General features: G+C 45.7%; 1 protein-coding gene across 5 annotated transcripts in view; it reads right to left on the reverse strand.

The window, feature by feature from the left end:
* The window catches only part of YPEL2 (yippee like 2), a 64,605-nt gene extending 52,682 nt beyond the window's left edge, over positions 1–11,923 (reverse strand). Inside the window, exons 1-3 of one of the 5 annotated variants that reach the window (XM_042917182.1) lie at positions 11,869–11,923; positions 11,079–11,185; positions 9,263–9,379 (exon numbers count right to left, since the gene is read on the reverse strand). The gene's annotated coding sequence lies outside the window, so the exon portion shown is untranslated. The other 4 variants (XM_042917183.1, XM_042917186.1, XM_042917185.1 and 1 more) reach the window with 4 other exon arrangements.
* Positions 11,924–12,335: the final 412 nt, after the last annotated feature.

A 12,335-nucleotide genomic window follows, 5' to 3' on the forward strand; every position in this document is an offset into this window, starting at 1 on the left:
TTTTTGGAGAATGCCTATTACCTGTATCAACTAACCACTGTTCACAGAGTTCTTCTGTGAATGGAAGCCACAGTCCATTTCCATGAACTTACTCTAAACTGTAACAATAGTAGCCCAAGCAAAATCCCAATGTTCTCTTTCCAACATCTCATGTGCCTACTGAACATTCCCCATACATTACCTCTTAATGTTCACACCTCTGTGCCTTTGCACACACTGTTCCCCCTGGAGTGTTTCTGCATGTTTAAATCCTCATCATTCTTCACAGCCCCATCTCCAAAATGCCTATACTTCTTTTTGTATCTTCAAACTCTCGGTACCTTATTGACACATACACCTTAATCACCCTATTAGAGTATATGCTTAAGAGTATATGTGGCAGGGGCCATATCTTAACTCATCTTTATCTCCCAAAGGTCCCATATTATCTGTTGAATTATTATTAGCCAGGAAAACAAAGTAAAACCAAGGTTCAGTTTCAACCTTAGGCCAGAGGTTCCTCTTCTGTAGCTCAAAATAGGAATCAAAATTTTCCTGACTCAGGCAGGATGTGCTCAAAGCCTACCCTCTCTTGCCCCAGGTACTCACAACCAGAACAGCATGGGAAAGCAAAACAAAACAAATCATTAGGAAGGTCAATATTTCCTATGATTAAATTTCCTATCAGATAAAATAATGCCACTTTCTTCAGTCAAACCAAACTCAACGACTGTTCACTCCCAGAAGACCCTGTTTGGGCCTCAGTGGAACACATGTGCCATATGGATATCAAGCCTTCCTTTCCTAACAAAAAATAGGCAAGGGAACTTGAGCCACTAGAGACTAATTTCATTCTGAGCTGGCAATCTAGTTTCAGATCAAAACCACTAAATCTGGATATACCACATTCTCAAGACCACAGGGGAAGGCTGTAGCTCAGGAAACAGGAGAGCACAGTGCTGCTGACCCAACCAGGAATGTGAGTGGCAGTGTTGCACCTCTCTGGCAGAATGCTCCTTTGCCCCATCACAGAGAGGAGGTAGGCTTTGCCTAGGACCAAGACATTATGGGGCAGGGGCACCTGGGTGGCTCAGTCGGTTGAGCGTCTGACTTCGGCTCAGGTCATGATCTCACGGTTTGTGGGTTTGAGCCCCGCGTCAGGCTCCGTGCTGACTGCTTGCTCAGAGCCTGGAGGCTGCTTCAGATTCTGTGTCTCCTTCTCTCTCTGTCCATCCCCTGCTCGTGCTCTGTCTCACTCTGTCTCTCAAAAATAAATAAATGTAAAAAATAAATAAATAAAAAGACACTATGGGGTATTTGGTATTTTATTCAAGAGTTGGTATTTTTCCAGAAATATACAGGAGTAGAAACAACCCTGGGCCTGAGAAACAAAATGTATGGTTTACAGTCTCTGCTTTGCCCTAATTAGCTCTGTGTCTTAAACAAGTCCTTTTTGCCTATTTGAGCCTCAATGTTTATATCTCTAAAATGTAAAATCTAAAATGATTTTAATACCCAAACCAGCATATATCCAATTAAAAGAGAAATATAAATCATTAACTTGAAATTAGAGAAAATAAAAATTACAAGTTTAACACTGGAAAAAATTAGGATGTAGGGCCCTATAGTTACTAAAGTCAGGCCACAAATTTGGCTCTGTGCCTCCTGGCACCCAGAACAAAAAGAGAAACATGATAAGTTATACATTTCCAATTGCCCAAAAAGAAATATCATGCCCGTTCCTCAGGAGAGGAAAGTTTTTTCTGGCACTCATTCCTGAAAGAAATTTCTTCCTATTAACTTTTTAAAGGGGACACTAAGTGAAATTGTAGCTTAAGACTTCAACTACATCAACCCTTATAAGAAATGTAGTAGCAAGTTATATAAAGCTGTTTAGGACAACGTCCTCCAGGAAAGCAAAGGGCAGTGAAAGTTCATTTCAGTGAAAATAACTCAAGAGGCTGAGGTAATATGGCCCAAATATGCACCTTTCAGTAAGCCAGCTTAATCCAAGGATAAAACTAAGAATGGCCAGAGGAACAGGTAGACAACACATCCTTCCAAAAACTTGCATAAATATGACTTCTTCCACATGGGTGTTATTAAAAGTTGGGCAGTAGGGGGCCCCTGGGTGACTCAGTTGGTTAAGTGTCCAACTTTGGCTCAGTTCATGATCTTGTGGTTGGTGAGTTCAAACCCTGCATCTGGCTCTGTGCTGATAGCCTGGAGCCTGCTTCATATTCTTTGTCTCCCTCTCTCTCTCTGCCCCTCCATCACTTTGTGTGTGTGTGTGTGTGTGTGTGTTGTGTCCATGCGCGCACTCTCTCTTTCTCAAAAACAAACATTTTTAAAAAAATTTTTTTTTAAGTTGGGCAGCAATTTGCAATGAGATGATTTCGAACTTCTGTTCTGGTTCTGATAGATCTAAGTGACATGTTTGGTCTTCATTTATTGGCACTAATTAAAGATCTGGTGGTTTTCTGCCTCTTATTGCACATTCCCAAATCAATGGATTGGGAATTCCTGCCAAAGAGAGGAGGGAAACCTATTGATATGAGTGTTATTAAAAGCTAACAGCAGGTGCCTGGGTGGCTCAGTTGGTTAAGTGTCCTGTTTTCAGTTCAGGTCATGATCTCATAGTTGTGAGATCAAGCCCCCAGTCAGGATCTGAGCTGGCCCTAGAGAGCCATGGGATTCTCTCACCCCCTCCCCTGTGCACAGGTATGCACACACTCAAGCTCTTTCTCAAAAGTAAATAAATAAATAAAAGCTAACTCAAGTGTGTATGTGCCCAGTTTCCCATACATTCTCTCATTTAATCTTCCCATCAATTCTGTGATAGTAACTGGTATTAGACCTTTTTTACAAAAGGAACAGAGATTTAGAGAAGTTTAGCAAATTGCCCAAGGTCACAGAGCTAATTATCCCAATCTTCCTGGTTCCTCTAGTCCTGCTTACAGTGCCTCCTTGCATCGATGAAATGTGATTACTGGTAGAAATGCTTATTTGTCAGGAGAACAGTAAAAACAAAATAAAGCTACTAGGGGAGGCAAGAGCTGTTTATTAACAACAAAATGACAACAGAGCTTTTAGAGACCTATAAAAAGTATAAAAGGGTGAAAAATATTGTGAAAAGCAGAAGTCCTAAAATAAATTCCAAGAGAACAGTAGCCCACCCCAGGAAAAGGAAGAGAAAAATTATTTTTCTCTTCTCTTAAAAATAAAAGTATTGGGGCGCCTGGGTGGCTCAGTCAGTTGAGCGTCCAACTCTTGACTTCGGTTGTCATGATCATGCAGTTGGTGGGATCAAGCCTGCATTGAGATCCGTGCTGACAGTGCACCTAGCCTGCAAGGGAGGCACCTAGCCTCTCTCTCTGCCTCTCCCCCTGCTTGCACGTGCTCTCTCTCTCTCAAAATAAGTAAGGAAACATTTTTTTTAAGTATTCATATTCTTAAAGACTCAAACCATTGGCTCTCTTTAGTCATTCACCCATTCCACCAACCGATATTTATCCAATGCTACCCACACCAGGTACTGTCAATAGTGAGCAAGACAGAGAAACTCCCAAGCTTCCAATCTAGCCATCAAGTAGGCAATGTATTTCCATATGGTATTAAAGTTCTTTGAAAAAAACAAAGTTAAGGAGATTCAATAAAGTTGAGGGGCAGGGAAAGGAGGAGCTGTTCTGAGAGGAGCTCTCTGAGACCCAAGTGAGAGAAGCCAATCATGTAAAAAATTATAGAAAGGCATTCCGGAAAGAGGAACTACCAGTATAAAGGCCCAATGACAAAAACAAACCTTCCAGATTTTAGAAACCTGAGGAAAGCTGGTGCAGTTGGAGCAGAGTGGACCAGCCACATAGGAGAGGAGGAGAGAGGAGTTGGGGGAAGGAGATAGGCTGTGCAATGCCTACAGGGAAAGGAGTTGGATTATGTCTGAAGGGCAATACGAAACCACTGGAAAACTATAAACAGGGGAGTAGCATAATCCAATTTATTTTTAAACTCTCAGGGGCTATATTCACAAATCTCAGGGAAATTCAGGTAGGTGTGGTCCTTTAAAGAAGCAAGTAAGAGGCACCTGCCTGGGTGGCTCAGTTAGGCCCAGGACTCTCGGTTTGGGCTCAGGTTATGATCTTAGTTTGAGGGTTCACGACTCCTGCACTGTCAGTGCAGAGCCTACTTGGGATTCTCTCTCTCTCTCTCTCTCTCTCTCAAAATAAATAAGTAAACTTAAAAAAATATATAAAGATGCAAGTAAATATCATCTTTTGTTAAGGATGACATCATTGAAAACTATCAACTCTAATAAAATACCTTTAGCCGGAAGGCCCTGACTTCCCATAACAGGAGGCTACATTTTAAAAAGATGCTTCCTTTTCCAGAGCTTAATACCCTTTCATGCTAAATGATGCAATTGTCAGAGCACCTAGTGGTTTGTTGATGGACCCTAGGGAAATGCCAAGATAATTTACAAAGGAAACTGATCCTGAACCTCCATTTGAGTCCCACCTGGACATCTCTTCCCTCTGCTTTTCTATACTAGGATATCCTATCCTTTGCCATGCATTTGTTGCTTTCTTTTTTATTACTGGCTCAAAACTAAATATTCCAAATGTAAGCTGTTTGACCAAACTGAATATTATCAATTTCAACAATCCTACAGTTAGTGTTCCCATATAAACCATATTTTGGCAGGAAGGACCATAGTTGAATTTGAATTTGGATAGGGTTCTATTTGAAGCTAAATGCAGCTTTGATTAATTCAAGGAAATTTCTTTTACCAACATGTTTGGACACAATAAAGGAAAACATCTAACATGTGGATACATCAGGTTTGTGCTTGACGGCTGAGATAGAGGTAACAGCATCAGAAACTGGGTAACTAACAAGGTTCACCTGCACGCAGAAGCCAAGCTATCATCACAGGAAAGAACGAGGGCTGAGGTAGGTAGGCAAGGAGGTCAGGGGAACTTATGTCCCTTCTTATTAACAACTGTTGACAGATAAGGCCCTGACTCTCCCAGACCCCCTCCAAAAATCACCAACCTGCTCTTCCCCCAGGCCACATGGCCTAGAATACCCAGCTATTAAACAGCATCAACATTTTCTGCTGGCCAATTGTTAACATCCCAGGCATAATAACTATGTCACTGTCTCAAAACTATTAAAATCATTAAAACAGTAAAAAGTCACATAATCTATGAATAGTAGAGCAGATTCATCAGAACTACTCACAACCCCAACCCCACGCACCTAGAAACATCCAGGGGTACAGAACACAGCAGCCCTCAAATAGATTGGGCAGGGTGGTGTGGATGCGATGGGGGGTCTTATGGCCAAGGCTTCATGACAGCTGAAAGCAAACCACACTATGCCCTTAGACTTCTCAAAGCCTAAGCTAGTGCTGTCAGATGAGTGATCTTGGGTTTGTATAGAGTGGGTCACACACTTGACTAAGGCATTGCACACTTCATATCCAGTTTATGCCATTTCTTATTGACCACCTATATCACAATCTCATGACCCACTGAGAAAAATATCTCCAGAGTGTACTGACAGACTGCAGTTTTTAAATACTTTTTTTAATGTTTATTTATATTTGAAAGAGAGAGACACGGTGCATGAATGGGGGAGGGGCAAAGAGAGACAGAGGCAGTATCCAAAGCAGGCTCCAGGCTCTGAGCTATCAGCAGAGAGCCTTATGCGGGGCTCGAACTCACAAGCCAGGAGATCATGACCTAAGCCAAAGTTGGACGCCTAACCAACTGAGCCACCCAGGTGCCCCCAGACTGCATTTTTAATACTACTCAGCTCATCTTTATGTACATTTAAGTTTGAGGACCTCTGTCCTACAGCAATGTTTCTTAAACTGTGGGTCATCACCCATTCACCCATTTGGTCAAGAAATCAAGTTAACAGGCCATGACCAACAGTTGAGTTTTTGTTTTTGTTTTTTAATTAAGAAGAAAAATCTATATATGGAGCACACTGTAGGTAGTGAGGGCAATTATTTCCTAGAACTTCATGCAGGTGTGGACCTCAGTGCAGAGATGCAAAAGGTATTCCTTATTTTGGACCCCAAAGTTTGAAAACCACTCTCCTAGAGGAAAGAAGGAAAATAATACTCTTGTGCATGTTTATTTTCCATTTTCCATCCCTAACTCCAAGCTTTCTTATTTTAGTTCAAACACAAGATATCAAGACAGATCCCAGAAATTCTATTATTAAATCCTAAACCAATATGAGCTAAGGAGGGGGATGAACCCAAGGTCCCCACCCCTGCCTGAGACCTTTACCATGAAGATGGGGATAAGGGATGGTGCCAAAGGGAAGTTTGCACAACTCTCCTCAGGCTGGACCTTTTCCTTGGTAAAGAACTTATAGCCATTCATGTCACAATTCAGAAGAATTAAAATGTTCCTCATCAGGGGCAAGACTCAGCCTTAGTATTGAGTGCTAAGGAGATGAGGGGAGAATAGACAACTGAGATTTGGCCCATCTTTGCATCCTGTGGCAATGATGAAGTCAAAGGAAAGCCAACCCCACTGATGGCAAGGCCTGAAGTTCTCACAACAAGGAGACTACTGAAGAGCGTCAAGCATGCGAGGTCAAGTCCTACTGCAGAGCCAGTGACAGGAGTTACCTTGGTCAAGGCACTTAACTTCTAAACCCCCTGAGTTCCTTGCTCTGCCAGCGTTCCCTCACCAAATGAGATACAGAGAAGCGGCTTGCCTAATGCTCTGGGTCAGGGAAACCCATCTTGCTGGGCCAGAAGACAGGAACAAGAGAGGAAGGGCAAAGAAAGGAGGATGAGTAGCTAGATTAGCCTTTAGACTCACCAGAAGCAAGTACTCAGTTAAAAGAGCCAAGACTCCAAGACAACAAGTTGACAAGAAGGCCAGAAAGCAAAGCCCCATAAAACCCAGAAGCAGTTTGGTGTGCCATTCACGGCGGTGACGGTTAGACTGTGGGAGGGTCCGCTACTTGCAGCAGAAAAAAAAACAAAAAAACAAAAAAACAAAAAAAACGGAGGGCACTCACTCACGTGGCTTTTTAAGTGCTTGTATGCTGAGAGTGAAGTCAGAGGTGGCAGTCTCTTGGGCTGGGTCCAAAAGAACAGGTGGTTACCCCAACCCCCAACGGGAGAAAAGCCACCACTTGACTAAAGACACCCAGGAGGTCGGCGGCCAAGGAGGGTGAACTTAAAGCAGTGACAGGTCAGGGCTGCCCCTCAGCGCCAGTTCCTGGGAGGTATTCGCTGGAGAGGCCCCTGCATTCCGTCGGGCAGGAGAGAACTCGGCGCCCACCCCCTTGGCAAGGGCAGTGGGGAGGCTCCGGGAAGCGGCCAGGCAGGAACTCGGCTGCGGTTACCTCGGCCCAGGGCCGGCCAAGCGCTCCTGGGAGTTTCGAGGGCGGCCAGTCCCCCACAGGCGGGAGCCCCGGGGGCGACGCCCCGGACCCAGTGTCTCCAGCGGAGACCCAGCGTCACCGGGGACAGAAAGCGTCCGAAGCCCACCCTCTCCCGACCCCCCACGGAGCCCGAACGCACAGAAACTGTGCTAAGAAGCAGCGACCCGGTGTCCAAGTCCCGTTCGCCAAACCGCGCACCCTAGACTTACTTGCCCGGCTTCTCGCACAGCTCCTCCGCCCCGACCCGGGGACCCGCGCCACCACGGGTCCCGCCGCGGGCAGCTGCCCGGGCCCTGCAGTGTTTGTAAACAAACCGGTCACGTGGCCCCGGCGGCCCGCTTCCCGCCCCTCGCGCCCGCGGCCTCCACGGGCACCCCACGCCGGACCTCGCCTCGGGGGCGCAGCGCACCTCGCGGGAGCCGGGCCGGACGGGCCACGGGACCGGTGCCCACTGCCGGGTGCCCCGCGCCCGCGCTGACAGCGCGCCCCACGCCCACGCGCGCCCGGCCCGCGCCGCGCTCCAGGCTCGCTCACCCGGCAGCAAGCTGCCCCGTCCGGCCAGCGCGGGGCTCGGCTCTGCGGGGGTGCGCAGCAGCAGAGGGCCGCCCGGCTGGCTCCCGGGCTCCGGGCGCGCTCTTAAAGCCACAGTCTCCGCCACTGCCGCCGCCGCCACTCCGCATCCCTCCGGGTCGGGGCCGGGGGCTGCCCTGTGACGGACGCGCCCCCGCGCCTATCCCCTCGCCCTAGCACATAGCAACACGCCGCGGGTTGGCCCGGCTCGGCCGCAGCCCATGCTCCCCGAGCCAATCAGCGAAGGACGGAACTCCGCCCCCCGCTTCCCCAGCCTCCCACCCCCACCCCTCGGCGCTGGCCGGGCTGGGGTGCGGGGAGTGCGGAGTGCCGGGTCTGAGCCGGGTGGGCTTTCAGTGCCTGAGGGGAGACCTTTTATTTGTGTTTGGGGTTTGTCCGCAGGTCAAGGCTGGGATTCCTAGAACCTAGGAATAGGAGTGGGGAAGCTGTAATGGTGCTTGTAGGGTCAAGACAGTAACCCGCTCGTTACACGTTAGCCATCTCTAACTCAGAGCCTAAGTTACCTTAAGAGGTTCTCAGGACCCGGTCCGATTGAATTTAATAAAATAATGCCAACCCAGCCCAGGCCCTACTCAGAAGCAAGCCATTTCTCCACTTCTCCCTGCTCTGCTAGTAATTTCAGCGAGTTACAAGTAGGAAAGACGTGGAGGGGAATTGGAAGGCGCCCAGCCCCCTATTGCTGCCGATTTTCCAAAGATTTTGAAGGGAAATGCGGATGGCTAGCCCAGAAAAGTGGAATGGCCAGTGAACAGAGGGAGAAGCCCACGTTCTGGGTCAGTGAAGTGGTGCTTTTCAAGTAAGAGAAGGTTAAAAAATAAGCCCAGGCAGTCAGGAAATCCAGGAAGGCACCAGGTGGGTGGAGTGGGGCAGTCTCCCTGCAGGAAAACAGGTCAGTTTGAGAAAGAATGCTGGCAGGGGTCAGGGGAAGAGAGCAGCCCAGCCTTTTCACTTCACCACTAAAGTTCTGCAATTCCCCAGAGAGCAGTAGGAAACCCCATGTTTTATTGAGCAGCTCTCAGGATGTGAGATGCCTCTGGAGATACCGCTGACTTCAACTCCCTTTCATATACTGGTTTGGACATAAACTAAGAATATTACTGAGGTAGATCCCCAGGTGGCTGTAGCTTCACCTGCAACTCCATCCAGCTGTCTTTAAAATATATTTGATTCAGATACTATACATTGCATTCATACTGTGTTCAGTTAATATACCTTGTATGGTTGGATGTGAATCCAGTCCTAATGTCAGTAAAATGTTTGTTAAAAACAACACAAATACCTCAAATTCATCAGCATCATACATATGTATCAGTCTCAAATTTGCAGTTTGGGTGTGTAATCCGGAGCACCATGTCACTATCACTGTTCACATTTGACAAACCTGGAAAGCCTAAAGCTGAAAAAAAAGAAAAAAGAAACCTTTTCAGATAAGAAAGAATCACAAACAAGAAAGGTTTAACACTTAATCCTTTATCTAAAATGTGATGGATTCTTTAGATTATCAAGAGCTTGATTTCTAGCCCCGATGTGCCCCCTGGGCAAATTTCTTTGTCTCTCTAGGCCTTAGTTTTCACAGTTGAAAACAAAGATCCAGATAGCCTGGTCTCTAAAGTCCCTTCCCCTCCAAAATTCTAAGTAAAGCCAGGAAGTCAAACTTGTTACAACTTTTCAGCAATATTCTAGAGAGTTTTTGTGTTGCCAGATCAACACTTCCCAACAGTAGATGCTGCATTAGTTTAACACCCTAGGATACTGGGATGTTATGTAACAAGATTGGTGGCTACTGTTTCTGTTTAAATAAAAGATAACATTAGCTTAGGAGGACAAGCTTGGTGCAGTGGTTCAGAGGGAGATCTGAGGACCCCTGCAGGCCTGCTGTGTGTATGCAGGGGACTGGAGAAGGGAATCAGACAGTAGGACCAGGAGACAATAGAACCAGCCAGCCAGCCAATGGCAACAACAAAAAATATTTACTAAGCCTGATCATACCTCTTCCCAGTCAAAAGGGCCAAGCATGGTGAGTTGCTAAGCATGAGGGTAGAAGTGGAACAAGTAGTAGAAGTGACTTCTGTCCCTCACTGAAAGCAAACACTTCTGACTGCCCCTCTGTACACACATACTCAGTGCCTATTACATGCAGAACTTCCTGCTTCACTTGGATGGTAGAATTCTGAAGACTACCCAGGAGAGAAGCTGGGGCCAATGGACAGTGTATGAGAATAGACAGATATTTATCCTGTAGGGCAAAAAATGAGATGGAGAGAATGTAGGGAAAGTCAAAAAGTTGTTCAGATTTTACCAAAGAGCTCTTTAAAAAAAAAAAAAAAAAAATCCCGGACAGTAAAAGTTTGAGATGTTCCTGGCTTCCCAGACAGGTTATCAGTATGGCTTTGTCAATGGCCCAGTACCCTTGTCTCCTCTGCATAAGGCCAAATTCATTCATTCCCAAAGCCTTAACAGCCATTCTTTTCCAGCAACCTCTCCAGTCCCATGTTCCCACTGTTGCCACATTCACATCGTTGTATTTCATATGTTTACATACATGTTCCTTTCCCCCATCCCCACACCAATCCATCAGCAGATCTTGTCAGCTCTACTTCAAAAATATCTATATATCTTCAGATCTATAGATCAAAAAGATCTATCTATCTGTTCTACCACCCTGGGTGAAACCACCCACATCTCTTGCCTAGAGTAACCAACAGCTGATCTCCCTTCTTCCAATCCATTCTCTGTACAACACCAAATGGTACTTTTTCAAAACAAACTCCTTAAGTTGGTCTATAAGGCCCTACTAACCAGCTCTGCCAACCTCTCTGGTCTTCCCCTGCAGCTCCTTTGCTCATGCTGCTACAGTCAAGATGGCTGCCTTTCTGTTCCTCAAATAACACCAGGCCTAGTCCTGTTAACAGTATTTTTATTTGCTGTTCCTTCCACCGGAAACACTTTGCCACAGAAGACTGCCTCCTTGCTACTTGGTTCTCAGGTCAAATGCCTCTTCCAACTACCCAATCTGCTCCCCCTCCCAGAGTACTTTCTATCATACTCTCTCCCACCTTATTTTCTTCATGACACATATAACTCTCTGAAATTACCTTGTTCGTTTATTTATTCGTCTTCTGTTTCTGTCCCATCCAGCTCTAAAGTGTAAACTCCATGAAAGCATCAGGGACCTTGGTCTGTCTTGCTTCCTGTTATATTCCTAGTGCCAAGAAGAGTGTCTGATTCTCAACCAATGTTTGTTTGTTCAGTAACTAACTGAACAAACGAATGAACATGTCCACAGCCTCACATCTTTGTCTCCACAGTTTCTCTCACTTAGAACATTATTCTCTCCTTAACCCCCCACCTTCCCCCTCTGCTTTTTCTTCTCATCATTCCATCTCAAAGCCTTTTTGCTTAATGACTCAGTCCAAAGATCAGATCAAATGTCACTCCTTTGGAGGAATTTCCCTTAACCTCCCTAGAAGAATTCATTCTTTTTCTCCTCAGTACCTTCACAGCACTTTATTCATAGCTCTATTATATCACTCAACACTTTGCATTCCCTAGTAGGAGTTATCAGTTATCCATCCCTTCTGCCAGTGCCTCCTGGGCTGGAACCTTATCAGATGTCTTTGTATTTTCAGCACCTGGCACATGGTAGGCCCTCTCTTGAGGTTTATATCTGAATTGAATCCAGTAGGGATCCAAGCGGGAATGGATAGCATCGGTCCTCAGAGTATACTGATCAACAGATAGCAGTCTTACTTTGTAGTATTACAACATTAAACCTGAAATGTCAGGGTATCCTATAGTAATAGAGGCAACCTACATTTTAAAATCACAGTACAATAGAAAGTTCCTGGAGGTTAAAGGCTACAAGCTTTCACACTACCATATCACCTGGGAAAACACTGCCCTCTGTCTGTGTGGGGAGGGGAAGTTGCTCATCCCAGGCTTCATTATATCCCCTCCTCCTCCCCCCACCCCACCCACCCCCAAAGTCCCATGACATTACATCACAGAGGAAGGCTTGGTGCCATCTTCCTGTGAACAGATCATGGTAACAGTGCTTTGTTTCTTTATGTACAATAAATGCTTTCTCTGATCCTTGTCCAACTCCTTCATTTTCTGTCATGAAAGTGGCTGATTATATGCTTTTCAGACTGCAAATGGGTTAAGTGTTGTACCTCAGCCCTCCTGAACATACCCTAACAAAAAACTGCCATTATTTATTGAGCACATATTGTGTACAGAGCAGTTTCTATTCTATCTAGCTATATTTAATCCTCAAAGCAACCTGGAAGATAGGTAATTTTCTCTCTCTTTTTTTTAAAGCTGATCGTATGGAATTTGAACCCTGACCTATC

Source organism: Panthera leo, chromosome E1 (assembly GCF_018350215.1).
Source record: "Panthera leo isolate Ple1 chromosome E1, P.leo_Ple1_pat1.1, whole genome shotgun sequence".
Lineage (NCBI taxonomy): Eukaryota > Metazoa > Chordata > Mammalia > Carnivora > Felidae > Panthera > Panthera leo.